The following is a 23,401-nucleotide window of genomic DNA, read 5'->3' as shown; positions in this document are numbered from 1 at the left end:
CCATCAACAAAAAAGCCACCTCCCCCACAGTTGATCACAGTCATCGAAACACATACTTCAGCTCTAAATAAAAAAAATAAATTATTTCCTTTTAAATTGTAGCAACAAGAAGTTCCTACAGTTGTTTGTGCCACACATGGAGTGCTAATTGCTTCATTTTTTACCACAAATGCAAATACTGCATTGAAGACTATCCTTCTGCTCCAGTCTATCTATGCTACTGACATTACATAACCCACAGGATTCAGAAATAAGCTCAGTACTCACAGTAACTGCCTTCCACAGAAAACACACACATACACACACATATGCAATAGATTATCTATCTAATCCCTCCCTACGGTGAGCACTCAGGCAGGCACACTTACTAATGCATACATACATATTCAAGCAGCTTCATTCATGCTCCTATAGGCATGCATACACACCTCCACCCACATACACACCCTTACATACTTCCATCACTACATCTTCACTGAATTTACCTGCACCAGAACAGTTTCCTTAGCAGTGAATGGGTGACCATCGTCTTTTGATTGCTTATACTTTTTCCTTCAACAGAGAAATTGTCTGAGATGATTTTCCTCTCTGAATTGCTTGTCAGCATACATTTGGAGCCACTGACATTAGCCATTCCTCCACATTGCCACGTTAAAATGCAGCTCTACAAGCAAGTTGTACCTCCATGCTTAGGCTCGCTGGTAGAATAAGATCTACTGTGAGTGGGAAAATGTCACCTTTCCATGAGTAAATCTTTCTGTCATATGGAAGAATGTTCTAGGATTTGTTACACTCAAGTTATCCCAAGAAAGGATACAACATTCTCCATCCAGTTAGGCCAAAAAAAAATGTTTGTTTTCCCATTTTCAGGAATATCCCATATTCTCCTAAGGATGCTCCACCCCTACCACTTATCTTCCTTGTAGTAATCAATGTCATATAATAAATCTTTGTCTTGTATTAATCCCAGAGGTCTAAATATTCCAGACTAAGCTTGTGGGACCACCCATATGGGAGGGGTTCCTATTCTGCTACATACCACTGTAGAAACATATACTAATGCATAAAGTTAGAAGGGAGGGAAACCACAACCTCCTACTTCCACATATGCATATTTTCTACCTACTTAACTTTAGTGGTTTCTCCACCCAGTGAAAGTCATCCGATGGATTCTTAAAGTTATCTGGACCTGTAGATAGCCCTGTTTGTGGTAAATGGTATTAGACAAATGCAGAACCTTTGATAACATCAATAGCGTTCCAGCATAACTGACACTAGAAAAAGAAAGAAGCATCTTTTAGACTAACAAAGATTACTGAGTAACTCCCAGTACAGAGGACTGAAATTAGCATTCAAAACTTTAAACTAATTTGACCTAAGCAGAATACAGTCTAGATATTTTGGGAAGGCTGAAATTTGGAAGCCACATTCTTGAAGATGTAATTATGTAGTTAATGACACCACATATACTGAGCCTGTGGACATAACTAACTTGTTGGCCGACAGGTTCTGTGAAAACTTCACTCTCCCGTCCCCACCACACATACCCTACGACATTCCTACCACCTGTCCCCTACCTTGTAACTTTAAAGAGCAGGTCATAAATGCCCTTTCTAAGGCCAAAAACACAGCATCTATGGGACCTGATAACATCCCAGGCTGCATTCTACATGGGGTCCAACATGAATTAACAACACCATTGGGTACTCTTTTCAATCATAGTCTAAGCTCTGTCTTCATACCAGCTGAATGGAAAACAGCCACCGTTATTCTCTTGCACAAAGGTGGTGCTTCCACTGACCCTGGGAACTGTAGACCTATTAGCCTGACTAGCCTTATCTGCTAGGCCATGGAGCAAATCATCATGGACTTTATCAACAAAGATATAGGTAATCTCCAAACACTTGACCCTACTCAGTTTGGATTTGTCAAAGGGAGAGCATGCCTGTTAAACCTGGTGATTTCTTCAAGACAGTCACTAAGGCCCTGGATGAGGGGAAATCTGTGCATACAGCCTACCTGGACTTAGCCAAGGCATTTGACACTATTCCCCACTCAGGCATCATTGGCAAACTCACCCACCTAAGTATTAACTCTTATACTGTTAGGTGGGTCACTAACTGGCTGGGTCACTAACTGGCTCACCACTAGAACCCATACAGTCAAAATAGGGAATCCACCTCCAACAGCACACCTGTAACCAGTGGTGTTCCACAGGGATCAGTCCTGGGACCTCTACCATTTGGAATCTATTTCTCTGAAGTACAAGTAAAAACTAAAGGTCTGTGGCTGAGAAAGTTTGCTGATGACTGCAAAATGGGAGCGGTCATAGACTCTGCAAAGGATGTTGGCAACTTACAAGAGGGTCTTACACAAACAAATGATTGGTGCCAAAGTCATGGCCTTAAACTGAATGCAAAAAAAAGTATTATCATTCCTTTCAGTAAAAGGATGTTCCTGCTAACTAACACATCAATAGCAACACCTTAAGTACACACTCAGTGGTGACAGACCTGGGAACACAGGTTGACAGCAACCTTACCTTTGACCACCATGTCTCCACAGTGATAAGAAGGGCATTCTATATTGCTTATCTCATAAGTAAGGGCATTGCCTGCCTCCAAAAAAATAAGTTATTACCTCCCTGTACTCTTCCCTCATCAGGCCAGTACTAGAATACAGCACCCCTTTTGGTATGTACCTTTCTAAGCACCTGCAGCAATTGCAGAAGCCACAAAGGTTCCTTACAAGGAAAATTCAAGGTCTTCACCATCTGTCCTATGGGTATCATCTGAAATCACTGTCGCTTTATTCTGTTTCATACAGACTACTCATAGATGATCTCTGCCTTGCATATAAGGCAATCTCTGACCCTGTGTTATTGTGAATGCTTCATATTCGAAAGTCAAATGGTACATGGGTTACTCACTCTAAAGACCTTAACCTGGTATGTGACATTAATAAAACCTGCTAAAGAGACAGATTTGTCTCCCAGAGGTTATCACACCTCTGGAACAGACTTTCTCTTCATGTCAAACAGAGCACCTCATTGGCCCTCTTCAAACGCAATTTGGACGATTGGATAGATGACCGTAAATTCACCCCAGGAGTTCCACCTGTGTCCCTCTTGGACGGGGCAATACGTGCTGACCATGGAAATAAGAGTAAGAACTTGGTTAGGCTTGTAAGGGCCCTACAGCCATTAGCCTAGTAACTTCCTGTGACCATATGATCCTATATACCCCAACATGCAGAATTTAAGGGAACTAGTATTGATTTCTTTACATTCATTTGCATTCCTGAAATTTGAATAAACCTTCTCAAAATCTCCTTCACTACTGATATATTACATTGTGGTTCTGACAGCTGGCTGATAGGAATGTCCATAAACCAGATTGTGAATAATCTATAGCACCACTTACAGGTATTCTTAGGGTTTCAACTTAAATCCTAAGATAACTTACTAGGGCCTCTACTGCCAGTATAAATAAGGTATATGATAATGGGCACCTCTGACTGCTGTCTCACTTTAACTATAAGAGAGTTAAAGGCTCGGTACAAAGGCTTTTTCGCTAAATGCAAGGATCAAGGCCATCCATTTACAACACTGTCCAAACCAGATACCAGTTCACAGTATCAAAATACTTTTTGAAAGTCTGGCATTCAGGCCACCATAGGAATAGAAGATATTAATGCCAATTGTTTGACATTCAACCACAGGCAAGTCAAATCTAAGCATCCATTCCTTTTTTTTCTTTTATAAAGTCATGGTGTTCCTTATTAATTAGTTAAGACATAACATTTTTCCCATATGGATAGAATTATTGCTAGCATGTTTTTTTCTGTTGGTAACAGTGATATTGGGTTGTAGTTAGCTGAACTTTGCATTATCTTTGACTCTTTTTGGAAATATTAGTCATGGCAAGTCTACAAAATTTGGCATTATATGTTCACCTCATACTGCTCTACTGTCCAGAATTTCCCAGATTATCCAGATTTTTTATTTATATTTTTGGTCCTCATAAAATCAGTGGTTTTCTGGGAAACCACTGAGAACTAAAGTCACTAAATAATAACAGGCGTTTGAATTTCAGAGTTTGTATCATTCAGAAAATGTACCCCATTAAAAAAAAACTGTTATTCTAGAAACTTTCAGTTTATCAGGGCAGTAGTTAAAAATCTGTCCTAGATTTCGGGCCTTGGTCTCCCTGTTATTTTTGGCTTTGTCCACAATTCTTACTCTAAGAGGTTGAGAGGTAAGGTACTCCTTCATACCTCTCAACTCCTACGCAAAAGAAATCTGGACAAAGCCAAAAATAACAGGGAGACAAAGGCCCAAAATTATTGTCAATTTTTAAACATTGCTCTTATAAACGTAGAAAGATGACAGAGTAGCAGGTTTTGCATTAGCATGCATTTTCCAGATGGTATGAACTCTGAAACTGAAATGCCTGTCATTATTTAGTGACTTCAATCTTCTGTGATTTGCCAGAAAACCATACATTTTACGAGGAACAGACCAAAAATATGAGGCAAAAATGTGAAAATCTGGACAGTTGAGATGTATGTTCTCTTATTCCTTGAAGCAGTTGTTGCAGTTTTTGGAGCTAAGATATGTTTGTAAGCCTTGTGAAAATCAGTTGTGAGGCCATCCAATCCTGCAGCATTCTCTACTTTGAACTGTGCAATTATAGGCCCAATCATCTCATGTGATCCATCAAAGACTGGATTCTTCTCTTATGCCAGGTAATGGCACTTGCTTTAGAAACTCCATCTCCCTCTCATAAGTAACAGTATATTGACCATACATATTCTGGAAATACTTCCACATAGTGCAATTAAAATCCTGGTCTTTGAATTGCGATTGCCCTGTATTATACTGGAAATTATATCCTGTACCTTCCTACCTTTTAACTTGGCTGCCAAGACTTTTAATGACTTAATAACCTTAACTTAATAGAACACTCCCATTCTTTCTCACTTTTATTAAACGTGTTAATATCCTGCCACACTGTATTTTGTCAAGCTTCAAAGTAGCACTGTATGAGTTGTTTTGTATTCACGTTTAAATCTATTGTATTTTGTAGCTGTTTATATAACACCGTCATCTCTAATCGCATCAGTTTACCTAGGTAGAAGGACTAAAAAAACATTTTGTGTATCTATTTTTATATGTGATGAAATTATAATAATTAGGAAAATAACAGTCATTTTTTATAGTCACTACAGCTAAATATGCTCAAATGTGCTACTTCAGATTTTTAGCTTCCGTAAATATCCTGCATTCAACACTATGCAGTTCAATTCTACTACTCAATGTTTTAGCTCAAAGGCAGTAAGCAGTTCCGTTTTATTATATATATATATATATATATATATATATATATATATATATATACATACACAAGACACACACACACACACACACACACACACACATACACACACACACACACACACACACACACACACACACACACTCTGGCATACAAAGCAATCTCAGACCCCGCCCTGATGGGACTGCTGCATATCCGCAAGTCAAGCTCCACTCGAGGAATCCACACACGAGACCTCAACCTGGTCTGTTACATCAATACAACTTGCTGGCAGGACAGATTTGTGTCCCAGAGACTCCCCCTTTTGTGGAATAGACTCCCTCTCCATGTCAAGCAGAGTACCTCATTAACCCTTTTTAAGAGCAACTTAGTTAACTGGATGGGGAACAGAAAATACACCCCTGGGATTCCACCTACATCCATGCTGGACAGGGGCATAGAGTGCTGATTTGTCTAAACATGGGCTAAATTCTTTGCTAGGCTTGTAAGAGCCTTAGGGCCAATAGCCTAGTAACTTCCTATGATCCTATGATATATATATATATATATATATATATATATATATATATATATATATATATATATATATATATATATATTTTTATATATATATATATATATATATATATATATATATGTGTGTGTGTGTGTGTGTGTGTGTATATGTATCTTAAATATCATTTTCAAGACTGCTGTATTTTAGTCTTTTTGTGACATATTTAAATCAGAAACTGCAGACATCTTGAGGGTGAATTCTTTAAACCATCTGGAAGACTTCTGACTCATAGACATTAGAAAGTCATTCTGTGGCTTTAGGTACATGGCACACAATGCTGTACAGTACTATGCTAATACAAAGCTCTAACCAGGCAATGCAAGCTGCAGCATAGAGGGTGTAGAAGGAAAGCTAGGTAAATATTCACAATGTGGCTGAATAAGATGAGGGAGGCACAGTGGTTCAGTAGATAGAGTTGTCGCCTTATAGCAATAGTTTCCCGGATTGGATTCTTGGCTGGGGAGTCTTCTGTGTGGAGTGTGTATGTCCTCCCTGTATTTGTGTGGGTTTCCTCCAGGTGTGCCAGTTTCCTCCCACATTCCAAAGACATGCAGATTGAGCTAGAACTTCCACTGAGTGACCTCCCAAACCTCTTGTATCAGAGGCACTTGGGATATATGCAAATGACCCTTATGAACATCAGGTATTTCAACTAATTGGCAATTCTGAATGCCCATGACTTGTTTTGTCATTTTAATGGACAATTTCAGGCCAATAAAACCAAATCCCACTAGCTATGGATATGCATATTTTGGCCTTGTTATGACCTCGTCAGCATAGCACAAGCAGAGTGTTTGACTAAGCATAAGAAACATAGGGCTGTTATACCCAGCTGATATCCATTATCATTAGGGTCACTGCAAAAATATCCCAAACAACAAACTAAAACAATAAATGAGAAGGTCTACATCTATAAATTCCCACCAAAACTAAATTTTTCTTAAAATAGGCTGGTAAACTTGGACTTAAATGGAAATGGTTCCACTCCTATGACTGTTTCCTTCACAATTTACAAAAATTTTGTGATATTCATCCACTCAGGTCTACACAATCCTCTTTAATTTGCATCCTCGGTTCCCAATTCACTTCCTACAACAGCTACCACCAAACTAAACCTACCAGATTTCACCTAGACAATATAAACCTCAGAAATATCTGTAATAAGTTCCTAGAATTCCACACATGGATAGCCCATCTTCTCCCAGACATTATTGTGACCACCAAAACCTGGATAAACAAGGTATTAGGGATGAAGAAATACTATCTCCAATGTACAACATATATAGACAATTCAGAAAATCAAAAAAAGCAGGTGGAGTGACTATAGTCTACAAAAACACCTAAAACCTCTCTGTTATTCCTATATACCTTTCCCCATTCCAAAGCACAGACATTCTTACTTCATCACTCAAACTAAACAATCACAAGAGTCTAAGTATAACTGATACATACATTCCTTCAGGCAACAGTGCTGATGTCAGTGAAGAAACCTCAGCTTGGACTTCCACCAATATCTTTCAAGAAACAATCATAATGGGAGATATCAACACTGACTGGCAAACAATAAATATTAAATCCTCCAACATTAGCATTTCTTTGTTTGGCTTTACTCAGCCTATTTCCACCCCTACCAAACTTAACAGATTTAGTGATAGACACTCTGCCTTTGATTGGATACTCACTAACATACCAAACAAAATAACTTCATTCAGCATACTTCTTGATAGTTTAAGTGGTTACTTACCAAATTTTGCTATAAGAAACCAATCATCATCCAAAAACAACATTGCTACAATCAGGTGTGTAATCTCCTTCTTTCAAAAAGATGCATTCATCCATAGCTTAGAATTCTTTAACTGGGCAGTTTGCATACTCTCACACTGGATGAAGCCATGAAACTCTTGACTCATTGTTCTTCAATTTTCTAAATGAGTATGCTCCAATGTAACACAGAGTCAAAGTCAAACCATCTCCTTGGCTACATAAATAAAGAAAACAGCTTATGAATCAGAGATAGTGCCTGGAAAACATGGGTACACTAAAAACTGAAGCAAATCTTCAAACATATAAACATCTCAGAAACATCACTAAATTCAAAATCAACCTAAATAAGAAAACATACTAAAATGCTCAGAATCAAAATCATAACAATCCCAAAGTCTGGTCATCTATCAAGCCTGTCCTGCACCCTGACCAAATCACACAACCAGCCCTGCCATCCACAGACAAAAAAACACACACTACTGCTGATCTTTTCAATAACCACATCGTACAATCCACAGCATCTCTAACACACTATCCACATCAGAACAAACACATAACTTAAAACCATTCTGCTTTCAACCTGATCCCACAGCCACCATAAAGACTCCTTCTCTACTTAAAGCTAAACACTTTCACCCATCATAACCTGCCATCAGAACATTAAAATGGCAGCAGACATACCAGTTCTTCCAGTCTCCATCTCAATAAACCATTCCATCGTGAAGCCTATGTCTCAGATTTGTGGAGGAAATTGTATATTGTACCTCTTCACAAAGGTGAGTGCTGCACAGATCGCTCAAACTACAGGACAATAGCCATACTATCACCCCTATCAAAAGTCCTAGAAGAATACATTCAATCCAAACTTCTCCCCTTGTATATAATTACTATTCAGCTACTGTAATATGTTTTTATGTATGGTTTTGTGGAGCATTTCTCCCCAAATCATTGGAATATATATTAAATCTGTTACAAGTCTTTCTCCCCTTGTATATAATTACTCAACTACTGTTTAAATGTTTTTGAATCTGTTATGGAGCTTTTCTCCCCAGGCCCCTACTGAAAATCGTCCATTGATACAGTTGGAATTTCCTGGTTATCAAAGAGCAAATAAATAAAACAGTTCCAGCAGGCATACCTCAAGGTTTCAGTCTTGATCCTGTCCTCTTTAACATAGTTACAAAGACATGCATCTGAAGCGTTCTCCCCGGGCCTCTGCTGAAAATTGGCTTTGTTTCAAGTCAGACTTTCCCGGTAAACAAATGTTAAATAAATATTTATAAATAACTTGCATAAAGCTAGAAAACATGCCACTGTTATCCAGTATGCAGACATTTCCACACTTATCTGCTATGCAAAAACCCTACATAAACTTTAACAGCATACTCAGGAATCTCTTTCATCATTTGAATCTTGTTTCTCCAATTCTCAGCTGCTCTTCATTCCAAAACAAAAAAAAATGTATACGTGCATAGGTAAATACTAGGCCATTTTAGGCCTAGCCAATTTTCCTTAAGGGTGAAAATCAAACTCTGAACTTGTGCATGTGAGGTAAATACCTTAATCATTATGCCAGCCTCCCACACCCTTTATAAGCTTATCCTATTCACACCTAAACAAATTTCTGATCAAAAACCTTTCACTACTACCACCTCTAATCTCAATAAAATTGAATTTCTTTCTCACTCTAAACTTCAGGGTGCCATTACTGATGAACGCTTGAAATCTGGTTTCCATTATCAAAAAAAAAAAAAAAGAAAAGAAAAAAAAAACATGAAAATCTAAGAGCTGTTTACAGGATGAAATCCCTCCTAAACGACACTGTTAGAAAACACCTGAAATCCAGCTTCCATTATCAAAAAGAAAGAAAGAAAGAAAGAAAAAAGAAAGAAAAAATGTATAAGTTCCATACAGGGTGAAATGCTTCCTAAATGACACTGCTAGAAAACATCTAATCTCATCCTTTCTTCTGAATACTTTTTTCTCTGCTGTTATACACATCGACCTTGACAAGTCCCAAATCAGCTTACTTGAGCAGTGCTACAACAAAATGCCAAGATTCACAGCAAATCTGACTTCCAAATCACACCATTGTCTTACACTTAAACAACTGGGCTAGGTGGAAGCCACACACATCCTAACCTCAAAATAACAATGCACCATTCACAGTCTCATCTATAAATATGAAAAATGTCCCTTTCTAACTAATATTATTTAGATCTACTTACCAACCAGGACTGTCCGCTCAATGACAAACTACTCCTTCAAATAACTAAATCTCATAATAAGGCAGGAAACTCATAGAATTCCTTTCCATCTTCTCTAAAACAAGTCAATTAACTTCATATCATTCAAATATCAACTAAAACAATAGATGTTGGAATCCTGCCATGCTCTTGCCTTACACCAGGTTAAACCCTTTTGAATTCATCAACCCTTACCCTATATAAACACTTTCTGCCACAGTTTATCTCCAGTGATTCTATGGACAATATTGCATAACTGCTGTTAACTTTTTTTTCTATAATATCCATGCTCATTATTGTACTGTTTTATCTGAGATAACACTATTCTATTTTATGTAAAGGCCTCCACTTAAAAGGGGTTCTTAACAGTTGGACTATCTCAATCAACAAATGCAAAATAAATAAAAAATAAATAAATAGGTAAACAAGTAAAGTGCAAGGATAACACAAAAAGACATTGGTAGAATATTAAATAATTTTGTGGAGAAAATATAGGACTCGATCATTGTCAAAGATGAAAAAGAATAGAATGTGGAGAAAACACGTGAAGAAGATAGTAATAAATTATGTTTATGATGGAGCAACAGCTACACTGACTGAGTTATTTACACTGCTTATTTTATTTTATTTATTTGTTTATTTTTTGCACAAAGAGGCTATATAGTTGTTTTTCTTGTATATGATAGAGAGTATAAAAACATTGTGCCTAACAACTGAAATATTATGAATAGTTCTTTTTAAAGTGTCTTGACAGGCACCCAGTTTTGCTAACAAAAGAAGGAGAAATTTGAAGAGCTTACTAGAGGGCAATGATATTGTTGGCATAAATATTTATAGTAATACTGATAAACCAAAAGGTAACCTGTTCCTGTGGGTTATGTAGGTGGGGTAGTTTTATTAATGAAAGACTGTTATCATGTCTGACATGTTTAAATAAAATGTTTAGGTCTAAACCACATTATAAATGCAACTGTACTAGAGTAGTATATATTGCTACATGTGTAAACTGTGAAGCTTTCTACAATGGGGAAAAACACAAGAACGTTTTCTGAACACCATTATGCTATAAAAGATGAAGGCACTAATAATGCATTGTTTAAAGACTATATTGTCTGTACTGGATTTAAAAAAATGTTCATTCTTTGTGGTAGATCATTTGTGTTTTGGGACAAGAAGGTGTGATTTTAATATTCACTGGAAGTAAAAGTATTGAGGTGGCAAATGCTGACTGGTGCAGATGATAAACTGGGGTAAAATTATATTATTCATTTGAAATTTTACTTGAGAACATTGTGTGATGAAAATGGTCGTATGATTAAACTTCAGGATTTGATTTGTCATTTTAAGTCACTTTTTTATGCATGTTATTTAAACTTGAATTTTATAGATGGCTTTAGTTCTGATGAAGTGCTGTTATTAAAGAGAATGAAGGTGTTCAATGTATATAATTGCTCTGATGCTCAGTTTATTTGAAGTGCATGTGTGTAGTTTTAAGTTTTTCTTTCACTTTTCATTTTTAGTCTAAATGTTTGTGCTTAGTGTATTGAGAGATAGTTATTGTCTAATGAAATGTAAGGCCTTAATAAATGAGCAGCTGGGTAAAGAAATAAAAGTTATGTAGGGAAGTGAAATGGGTGTCCTGTGAATAGAACCTTTGTTTCAGGAGTAATGAATGCAGTGGTTCAGCACAGTAGTATGAATTTACAAGAGACAGAAGAGGATTTAGTATGAAGACTATAGTTGTAAGTAGTTTTAAAATATGCGGATGATTTAGTATTAATTGGTAAAAATAAAAAAAATGTATTTGAGATCTTATTATAGAGCTTGAGAATTTAACCTTTTATGAATAGCACTGCATTGCTTGTTATTCACCATAATCCTTGTTCTCCATCTATCCTGGTACAGTGTATTTTTCTTTACTATGCCCTGTTCATAAATGCAACTTTTATAGTGCAGTAATATTATGACAGTGCTACCACTTTCTGCCTTAAACCTGAGATGTTGTAGCTGCCTCCATAGCTATGGTAATTGACCAGTCTCTGCAAATATGGTGGTTCCCAGGCTCTATGCTCGCTGCTCCACATTATATCCCTTGTTTCCTGGGTCTAACAATGCATATCATTAAGGTTGATTTGCTGAGAAGTCAGGTAGCCCACAACATGAAAGGTCACATCTGAGTTACCTGGAAATTGAGGGATTCAGGGAAGACCAAGCATAGAAGTCAGGGAGGACAGCCTGAGGCTGCATGGGGTCTTGAGGGAGCTGGGGGAATCAGGTGGCATTATATAACAAATTGCAATGTTATAGTCCCTAATTTGTGTCACCTAATAACTGTTTGTGATTAACAACAGATAACAGCTGACTGCACAGAAGATATTATTTCCCTGGGCATAAACCACCGATACATCTCACAGCAGGTGAGAAGGCACAAAGACCATAAAGATGAACTAATTCTGTTTATGGTGCAAAAACATACCATTGTGCTTTTTAATGTATTTTTTCTCTTCAACAAACAACTGTTGTTGATTCTCTATCTATCTATTGATTTATTTACTGATGGTCAGTAGACATTGATGGGTTTCCTCAGCAGGTTTGGTGAACTACCTGAACTAGAACAAGTGAAGCAGTAGAAATTCAAAGTTCCTGCTAATTAGAAGCATGCAATAAAGGCCATCAATCTGGCCATATGCCCATATGTCAGATACCTCATTTTTTTTTTCTTAGATTCTTTTCCCCTCCATGCCTGCCAGTCTCCAAAACTCCCCCTTTTGGTCTGAAATGATTTGTTCCCTCAGCATTAGAAAGTTCCCAATATGAGGGTGATTGCTGACCAGAGAGGCCTCATACAGGCAGTCATGGAGGTGGTTTGTCCCCCTCGCTGAAATCCTGGCAATGAGAGCGATTTTAAGTAAAGACCTAACTCCTCCCGTGGTAGTTAAATATGAGCACATGTGTCACCAGAGGATATCCTATAATGGCTATCATCACTGGCTTGGACTCATCATGCCTGCAGTCCTGGCCTGGTGGTGATTGGCAAACCAGAATCATCTCTCCTTCCTCCCAGGATGGACAAGCTGGCATCAGCCACTACCTCCCTTCCTCTCCTGCCCAACCCTTCTGGAACCCAAGCAGCTGTTTCAACTCAGATAATCTGGGTCATAGTCTGGGTTTTATCCCACTACAGCACAGAGCTGGGCATCTCAGAAACCTCCTATGCTGCTTTTTCAGCATACATTCCAGGGTCAGGTTACTAATGGCATTGTGACCCTTTTAAACAACCCAGATTAATGGGTAACATTTACCAGTAGCTTTAGAGGACAGAGCAACATTATGATGTAAGCTAGTAAATTCTTGATTACTATTCCAATAAGAACACTAGCTAACTCTGCATATTTGTACTAAGACAGTCTGGTTTAACAATTTTTCCAGAAATATATTCATCTGAGCCAAGATCTTTTAGTATAATAAAGAGTGTTTGCAGTATAGCAAGAAATATATCCTAATACGTATTGTTATCATTTTTAAATCTGACACATATGTATTCAGTTTACTATTAGAATGTACTGTTGTCGAACACGGAAGTTCGAAAACAGTAATATTGAAGACCAAAAGCCAACCTAGGAACGGGTTTTAACATGGGTCAAGATAGGGGAGAGGTTTGTAGTTCGGCAATAACACTGAACACCTATCTCGTTAAAACTGTTCCTAGGTTGGTTTTTGGTCTTCGATATTACCATTTTTAAACTTCCGTGTTCGACAACAGTACAGTCGACGGAGTTTGCTTCGACATTCTAATAGTAAACCATGTATTCATAAGTCATTGCTTTATTCACTCATTAAGCTGAGCTAATCAATACGACATCTAAATAGCAAATACAATTCCTTCCTTTTTTCCCTCTTTCACTATGTGTCCACTGGACAAAACCCATTTTCAATAGATGTCCAGGGAGAATGTTCCATAAAATTGCAAAAAAAAAAAAAGACTGAAGCACAGTCATCCATTAAGCAGACTTACCATATACATTAATGAATGAATGAAGTTAAGTTAAGGGAGAAATGCAAGGGAGATGCAACTAACTGGAGAATATAGAGGTCTATTATGAAGGGACACAGACTATACATCTATGTACAGTCTAAGGCAGTTCAGCTAACAAAAGTAAAATTACAGAGGAAACAGTGTATAAAATTATTATAACATAAACAACAAACAATATAGTACTGTTAACCAGGTATACATTGTCAGGAAAAATTATATACTCTTGAACTTGGTCATTGTGTATTGACAAGTTTATTAAACTAAAGCAGCTAGGGGCAATATAAGACATATAATATTTAAACATACTGAAGACAGCAACTAATGACAAGATATGAAACTGAAGGCTATTTAACTGAGCATGCAACAGTGAAATATGTGCCAGCATACCCGTGGCAGCCTAGAAAATATACTGGCTACATGCCATTTTTTCCTCTAATTTGATCTGCTTTAGAGTTTGTTGTAAATGTTATTCAAAGCACTAAATATAAGAAATGCAGGCTCATTGTAGTTATTGTCTACATATCCTGCTGAAATAAAGAAATTTCATTAGGATTCTCTTTTTAATACAGTTGGGTGGACAGAGGTTTATATGAATAGTCTGCATTCTTAAGGCTACTGTTTTTCTGCCATTTATTTAACTATTCCAAAATATTGTTTCCATAGATGAGGAAGAATTCAGTGCCTCTACACAAGGATATATTGGTAAGTACCAAGTGGTGTTGATGTAGATAATAATTGTATCTGTGAAAGAGAGGCATTGTCATGACAAACCATGTCTTTATGAGCATCTCTATATGAAAATGATCATCAAGTCTTACAAAAGAATTAAACCTCCTAGTACAGAAATCACCCTTGCCAATTTCTCTTCTACTCATGAGTTTTAGTTTCTGGCATGAGTGATATGTTATAAAGACTAGTTCTCATAGAAATGAAGCTTAATATACCTGTACATGCCTTAATGAACATCATAATATTGCTCTAATGAGTAAACACTGCCCTCTGAAAAAAAACAATTGTGTAATCTTTGGATGGCTGATCAGGACTGTTAAACAGTGAAAAGGAGTTCATGATTATCTCTGGACAAAATAAAAGTAAATGGAGACTATCCAATGTTGAGATGAGTCAAGCTGTCTAAATAACTGAATGAGGAAAACAAGACTTAAAGAATTACAAAATGATCATGGAAAACAGACCAGACTTGTGCACACCCCCTCTGGTTTCTCATGAAAGGTCAGACTATGATCACTATGAAAGAAAAATAAGTAATCTGGCAACCTTTATTTTTTTCTTCCTGAAGGCCTAATGTGTAACTCCCTACCTGAAAGCTTCATCTTTACTGTAATAACATTTCTAAAGGTCTGGTAGATGATACATCATCTCATGTTAGAAGCTTTTTTTTTCTTCTGTCCATGGTCAGAACTATTAAAAAAATAATTGCAGTGTCAGTGGTGCAACAGGTAACATACTTGTCTTTGGTGCAGAAGGCTTTGGGTTCTGTTCTCATACAAGAAAAATTGCTGACACTGCAGTGTAACATAAGGGGGTGTTGCACTCCTGAGTGTGTTGTCCTTCAGATGAGACTCTAAATCGAGGTCTCATCTCCTTAAGCTGGTGGTAGCTCAGGTGGTTGTAAAAGATCCCACGGCACCTATCGAAAAAAGTAGCAGGTCCTTTCTTTATATATTTACATATATATACATATTCACATATTTATACAAGTATTTTGATTCATTTTCATACTTTATACATCAAGACTTGCCATTTCATATCAACCCCTACTCATTTTCCTTAACCATAATCTAATTTTCTTTAATATAAGTGGCAATATCCATTTTCCAATAAACATAATTTCCTTCTTTCATCTTACATGACCAAAATTACACAGAAAATGTTCTTATCTAAATCTGTCTTCACGTTCTTACTCATATTTTCATAATATCCCTATTCAGTTATTTCTGTCTTTATATCTTCATATTTTTACATGTTCAAAAGTATTTTCTGTACATAATTTATTCCACAAGTTTTTAACTCACATTTAAAAAGTTGTACTATTGTTTCTTCTTCTTCCTCGCAATATAAACATATTCTCTCATCATTCTTTTTATAAGACATATTTGCCTTAACAGGTACTTTCTTTATTCCCAACCTCCACAAAAATCTAGACATTCAACATTATGTTTACACCACCTATTTATTTCTTTAATTGTTTTAATCTTTGCCTCTAAAACATTTCCCATGAATTTCTACAAGCATATTTCTTTATAATATAAAAATAATAATAGTTTGTGTTTCTATATTCTTCAACTTCATCAATTTTATTTTCCATATTCTTATCTCTTGTTGACAGTTCTCTATTTCTTCATTTAAATATTCTCATTCTTTTACTGTGTCTTATATTTTCCCAAAGATACCTGTATTTGCACTTTAATATAATTGTCACTAATTTCTCATTCTTTTCATTTAGTCATTTCAATATCTTATATAAATTTAATGAAGTAGCATACACTATTGGATTTATCAAACCTAATTCCCTATTTCCTTATCCATGTATAAAACATCCCTTTTAACAGGATTTAGTCTTGATCCCCATACAAAAGAAAAAAATGATTCTAATGACAGCTTTTCATATCCTCTAGGGATCATGAAGACACTAGCCAAATATGCTATCTTTCTCAATATTACTTTTTCTTATACATTAATCTATATGTTTTGCATAATGTACAAATATCCTTTATTTCCTTTATTATTAGATCCCATCCTTTCTTATGATCTTCTTTATCAACATGTCTCCCTAAAACAAATATTTCCTTCATAGAAAATTGAATATCTACTGTTTTATTTGAGTCATCCAATCCTTGATTTTTTCTTTGTTGACCATCATACCACTTTCTTAAACTTTCAGCTAAATAAATAACTTCTCTCATCCATTCTTTGTTTTTAGCTGTTATAATAATGTCATCTGCATAAGACATCATAACTGGAAATATAACTTTCATTTGATTTTTATAACTTGCATTGTTTGTTTAATGATTTACATCTCTAACTACCATGTTCATAACCAAAGCAAATAAAATACTGCTCATTGGACACCCTTGCTTTATACCATTACTCATATATATTTTTTTACTTATCCATCCATTAATTAAAACCCTTATTTTATTATTCTCATAAACTGCAATACACACTTGCTTAATCTTATTATTAATGTTGTATATGCCCATTTTTCTTCACAAAATGTCGTGCTGTATAGAATCAAATACTTTATTAATATCATCTACCATAAGTTTTACATCTTCCTTCTTTCTATTTATATCATCTATAATTCCTCTCACTATAATTAATAAATCCTGACATCTCTTTACTCTTATACTGTATACACTTTCCACCATAATATATTGCATCTTACTTTCAAATCTTTTTTTATATTATTTTCATAAATATCTTATAATCTGTATTATTTAAAATATTGTTCTTCAATTTTTCTATCTTCTCTTTCTCCCTTTTCCATGTAAATTTTAATATTCCACTGCATAATTCTTTATATTTTAATCCATCATTCAACTATTCATTAAATATACCTATTAAAGAATTTGTCTGCCATCCTTCTAAATTTTTATACATTTCAACCCCAATGCCATCAGGACCTTATACTGTTTGTACATTAGGATGTTTCAATACCTTTTCTAATTCATATAATGTAATCTCTTTACCAAGTTCCCTATTATTTTGCTCAGAAAATATTTTACTTCCCATTCCTTTATCTCATGTCTTTTCTTTACTAAACATTTATTCTATATAGCTTATAACAATGTCCATCATTTGCTGCTGACTTTTTATTACCTTCTTTGTCTTTAATTTGTCTTATTATACTGTTACACACTTTTACCATTTTACTTAAATAAGGGGAAACTTCTTTTCTTCCTTGTAGAAAATATTTTTGTTTATACAATAGTTCTCTAATTCTCTTATAATTTTTCCTATAAATCTCTTTTTCTTTCCATAAAAATCTCTATTATTATTTTCCAAATTATGTATCCTTTGTCTATGTATTTTTGTATACTAATGTTATTTTTTCTCTCTTTCTTTATTTTTCCACAAAGAATAATTATTTGTATATTTTCTTTTGAAAGCAATGTACTATACTGACCAACTGACAAAGAATACTCTCATATTAATACGATCTTTCCATAATTGCTTAATCCCCATGATTCAATAACACCTACACTAAGTGTACATTGTTCTGAGTGAACAAACAACACAGACATAACTCAAACCTTCTTCCTCCTAATTTTATTTTTCCTACTGATATTCTTGCAGCTTTAAATATTGACAGGGATTCATAAAGATTACCACAAAGTGTAGACTACACATACACTTAGTATAATCTTTCTGAGTGACTCAAAAGCACAAAAAAATGTGATAAGAATTTTATTGAATACATGGTGTGTACACAAGTGTACACTTAAAGTAGGCTTTATTGAATCTGGCCCAATGTCTTTCTTTCCCTTTTCATTCCATTCCTTTTTATTTTCATTTATTCTTTTTATACGTTTTCCTATCTTTATATAGTCTTCATTATAATGTATTTCTACCAATACTGCCAAATGATCCAAAAAATCTGTGATAATAGTTTCTTGTTCCATTATACATATTCCTTCTGATACCAAAAAATAGTCTATTTCAGTTTTTATATATAACATATTCTTCTTGTCACATTTATTAATTAAATGTCCTTCTTTTTCCTCAAAAATAATAAGTCTTTGGCTGCCCTCAATATTTCACAATGCCCCTGTTACCAGCAACATTTATGACACTTGGAATATGTACAATTTTATCCATTTCCATTTTCAGATTAACATTACAGTCCCATGCACCTGTCCATAAACCCCTATTGTCATAAACTTTTGATATGTCTATTATTTTTTCACATGCATTTTTAAATGTTCTTTTAAAGTTTCTCTAGCTACTTCCATTTGGAATTGTATGTATCCATTCCTTTTAGTCTCTTGGAAAGATGCCCTTATTTTATATACAGTCCAAAGTTTATCATTTTGTCTTTTTTCATATTCACACAAAAATTTTTCCATGGCTTGCACAGTCTCAAAAAAAGTCACAAAATGTCTCTTTGTTAATTAGAATATCTTATCTCTTGGATCTTTGTTCCCAATTGAAAAATAACTGTCCCATACCTCGTATCTATTCAGATCCATTTCCTTTTTTTCTGTATATGAACTACCGACTTTTTTCACACTGTATTCTTTTCTTTTTCTCTCTCTCCCTCCTTCCATTATAACTGCTACTACTGCTGCCTCAGCAGGCATCCTCTTTCCACTGTTTCTCTCTGACATCTCTTTTAAATCCCCTTCATTTATCCTCACCATTAAGTCACCCCAAGAAATCTTGTTATCTGGCTCATTATGGCTTATTAAGTCCTGTAGTAAATATCCCACAATCCTCCTGACTGGAGGATTGTAACCACACACTTCTCTACCACTGCTTCATCAGTTTGCTCAAACAGTCCCTTTAGAAATGCACCCTACGAATCCTCCATAATATCATATATACTGTCTCTGAGCTGACATTTCCCTCTGCTCTGCTGTCTGCTGCAGTTCCATCTCGAGCACCATCCTGCCAGCCATCTCCATGCTAGGAATGGGATGTCTGCACATATTCATGTTCCAACAATGCAAATACAGATCACAAGTAGGATAAGCTCCCCGATGCCCTGGCTAAATATCTCCTAGTAGTATAATTACTGCCTCAGGCCTCCCCTAAAAACAGGCCACTAGCCTAGTGGCATTAACCTGGCCAACAAAGGACTGATATAATAAATTGAAGAAGCTTACAACTGTGCAACCTGAGATAGGAAGCCCTAGTGCTGATGTCAAATAATACAATTTATGGGAATTTCATTCAAAAATAGTTCAAACCTATAGCCTCTCTCCTTGATTTTCCACTCTTTCTACCATCAAGAAACCTGTTGTCCAAAAGCAAGAAGCCTTCCACTGTTGTCCAAAAGATAATGACTGCTGTTTAGAGAGGTAATAAGAAGTACTGCCCATTCTTGTATTCCACTGCTTTGAAGATTTACTAAGAAATTGATAAACAACTCAGAGAGTTCTTATTTGTTTTACAGATGAGGTTGGTCTACTCAGACTATGGCCTTTTTTCCAGGGAATACCCAAGCTGGTATTTCTTGAGCCTGGAGGAAATTTAGCTAGGATATTGTGGAAATTATCCTGCTCATTGTGAGTGGATGGAGTTTTCATTATTACCATGGGGTAGAACAGAGTGTTTATCTACAGGAGGAAGTGAAGAGAAGTGGATTGATAACACTGGTGGCAGTGAGCAGTAATGTAAACTAGCAGCTAAAGGAGTGTGAGATAATGACAATACCTATTTTTTTAAAACAACTTTACTGACACCAACTCAAACACTAAGAACAATAACTGTTACAGTAAACAAGAATCATGCTAATATTCCACAATTTTCATCAGTTCATATCAAATGTAAAGGTTAAAACAGTATTATGCTGGTCTGTAAATCATCATGAAATTTGAATAAAAATAAGAAAATTCAACTTCTATTTCAAATGCAAATGCAGCCCTCCTTTATCATATATTCCAGAATTTAGCTAGAGTTGTTCACAAACAAAAGGGTCCATTTTTCTCCATTTATCTAAAACAGCAAGATTATTCTGAGAGAAAGGGGTTGCCAGTTCCATATCTCTGATATAACTCATCATACCAATAACCTCTGCTATTCATGGTGGTTAGTATGACTTCTACACCTTGTCCTGGGTTTTTTTGGTTACAGATATCAGTACAAATTCAAGTCCTGTAATCTCCTTGCTTATTTACCCTCAAAACTCCTCCCATGCTGTAGACTGATTAAAAATAGTGATTTAGAAATGGTTACTGCCTCATTAAATAATACATCACAAACTTCCTACAGCTGTCTCTTAAATTCATCCTGGGAGGACCAGTTCTAAAAATTATGTACCCAGTCTCACAGAGTTTCCATTTTATGTCTTCAACATACAGGATTACTCCTTGGATAGATTCTATGGGGTGTCAAAGGGGTGTAAAAAATTAAATAAGCACTGCCACCCCCAAAAAAGTGGAATTTATGGAATTTTGACAAATATCTTGGTATTCTTAATGAGGGGCTTCCACATAAATGAAAGGACAGGGAGTCGCAGGTCTCTCTACCAAACCATCCTATATAGGGCCACCCTTAGCAACTGTGGGCTCCCAATTTAGACCATTTTGGTGCCCACTCCAACTGACCACACCACTTACCATGCCAATACAAATCTTTTCCACCCTCTGGCCTCCTGGACTTAAGATTATTTCAAATTAAGTATCAGGAATGCATGCCATTACTGTATAGAAAAATCAAGATAATATTTATTGTCTTTATATATAAAATATATATTATTTAAAACATGACACTAAGTTAGCTACTCTGAAGTAATCTCAGGTGAAACATGAGACCTGGTAAAATCTTTTACCTCATCAGTCCCAGATTCTTGTCTCCATGCCCACTATGCTGGGATGCCAGGAATTCTGTACAACTGAGTGAGTGTGGGAGATCTTGATGGTTGTGCAGAGACAGGGCCAAAAATAACATGAGGATTTTGAATGCAGTTATCCATTCTCATATCATAGAATCCCTGTCTTCAGTAATGTGTTTACAATGCACCTGTTCTGAACTGTTGAAGTCCCTTGCCCACTTAATTCTCATACATTGTTACAGTCATAAAACTGTTGAATTTCCACAGAATGATTAATAATAATAATAATAATATTAATAATAATAATATTAATAATAATAATAATATTAATAATAATAATCATCTCAGATCTCTCAATAGAAATGGAACTGCTCACATACCTCCACACTTATAACTATTTCTAAAACTTTATTGTTATTTACTTAAGTATTTGTTAAACCAGGTAAAAGAACTAACGTTTGCAGATCACTTCCAGCCATAGCTCAGACCACAAGGGAAACAGTAAAGACTACATGCAGAGTAACTTTATGGCAGCCCCATAAGTATCATGTTTCACTGGGTGGGAAGAAATTAGAATGCCTTAAGGAGACCCACGTGAATGTAGGCAGAACACACTTAACTCTCACAATTTATTCAGCTTTTTTCAACACACTTTCCCCTCAAAACTGCTCCCCAATCTAGTCCAATCATTTTCTTCCTTTAAGTTTCTCTTCATCTGCCCTCCACCCCTAATTTTGTATAGGTATCCTTATAGTTTCAGTGAAACTGTTTGTTACTGCCTTCCTGTTGTTATCAAGGAAATAATTTTTTCAAGTCACCTCTGCTTCCCTCTGCTCAACATACATAATTTGTAGTTAACTTTACTTGGATTATTTTGCTCCTACTTACATCTGCAGCAAGTGTTTCTGTGCCATACTGTTGGCTTGGTAGCATTCTGTCATAAGTCTTGGTGATTAGAAGTTACTTCATACTAGATACAGTACCTGTTTCTTTTCTTGTTGTTTGTGCTTCCTTGAGTTTTTTTTCCATGTTGCCTGAGACTGACTATTCCACATATTTTTTCTTTTGTATTTACATTTATTAAAAATAGTCTATACCCCATATTAGAAAGAGAAGCAAAAGAAAGCACAGTAACACTCAATCTTCATGTTAAATATGGTATTGTAATCTTCTGTAACAGCAAATAGAGTGATGCACAAAACCAAATGGTTAATGCTACCTCACTTTTGGGTTGAAAGCCCCACTGAGTACTCATCAAAAGCAACTAATATCGCAAGTCATACACATGTCACAAAAGTGCAGAATTACTAAATATTATAAAGCCACAAGTGCAGTGAATGACAACAAATGTAATCTGTTCCACTGATGTGATTTGTACTACTATAAAAACAAGACTACAGGTAGGCAAATGTGTGGCACTTAGCTACAGTTACTCTTAGGCAAGTCTTGTGGACCACATAGGATATAATAATCCTGCCAAGGCTCAGTTTGGGGCCCCTGTGGGACTGGGGCCCTGTTGGGCCAAATAGGTGCAATTGGCTTAAGGCCGGCTTTGATCCACAGCTCTTTGTGCTATTCATTTTTGAAATTAAACATTTTATATATGCAACTAAGTATCCCCTTGCTAGATGACCATGTCACCTCTACTCTACAGTATCCAATGGACCTCAAAGGGATAGTTAAGCACCTGTACCATCACCAGCTTTAAATTTTCTGACTGCCTTAACAAATGTATGTCCACCTACGCATCTAAAGCGTCTTCCCCAAATGACCTACAGAACTCATGGTAGTCCATCGGCATGTGATCTATTGACAGTTACTTGCAATATGTTAAAGCTACTGCCCTTTGCAACTCTTTCAGTGTCTCCTTATCTCTTGGATCCCATCAATTGACTGCAGTGATGGGGACTAATCCAGCAGCCATTTTAAAGCATTAGAGTGTGTTAA

The sequence above is a fragment of the Protopterus annectens genome, chromosome 2.part0 (genome assembly GCF_019279795.1).
Source record: "Protopterus annectens isolate FY-2018-M chromosome 2.part0, PAN1.0, whole genome shotgun sequence".
NCBI lineage: Eukaryota > Metazoa > Chordata > Ceratodontiformes > Protopteridae > Protopterus > Protopterus annectens.
The sequence above is the reverse complement of the archived record's forward strand: the minus strand, read 5'-3'. Positions refer to the sequence as shown.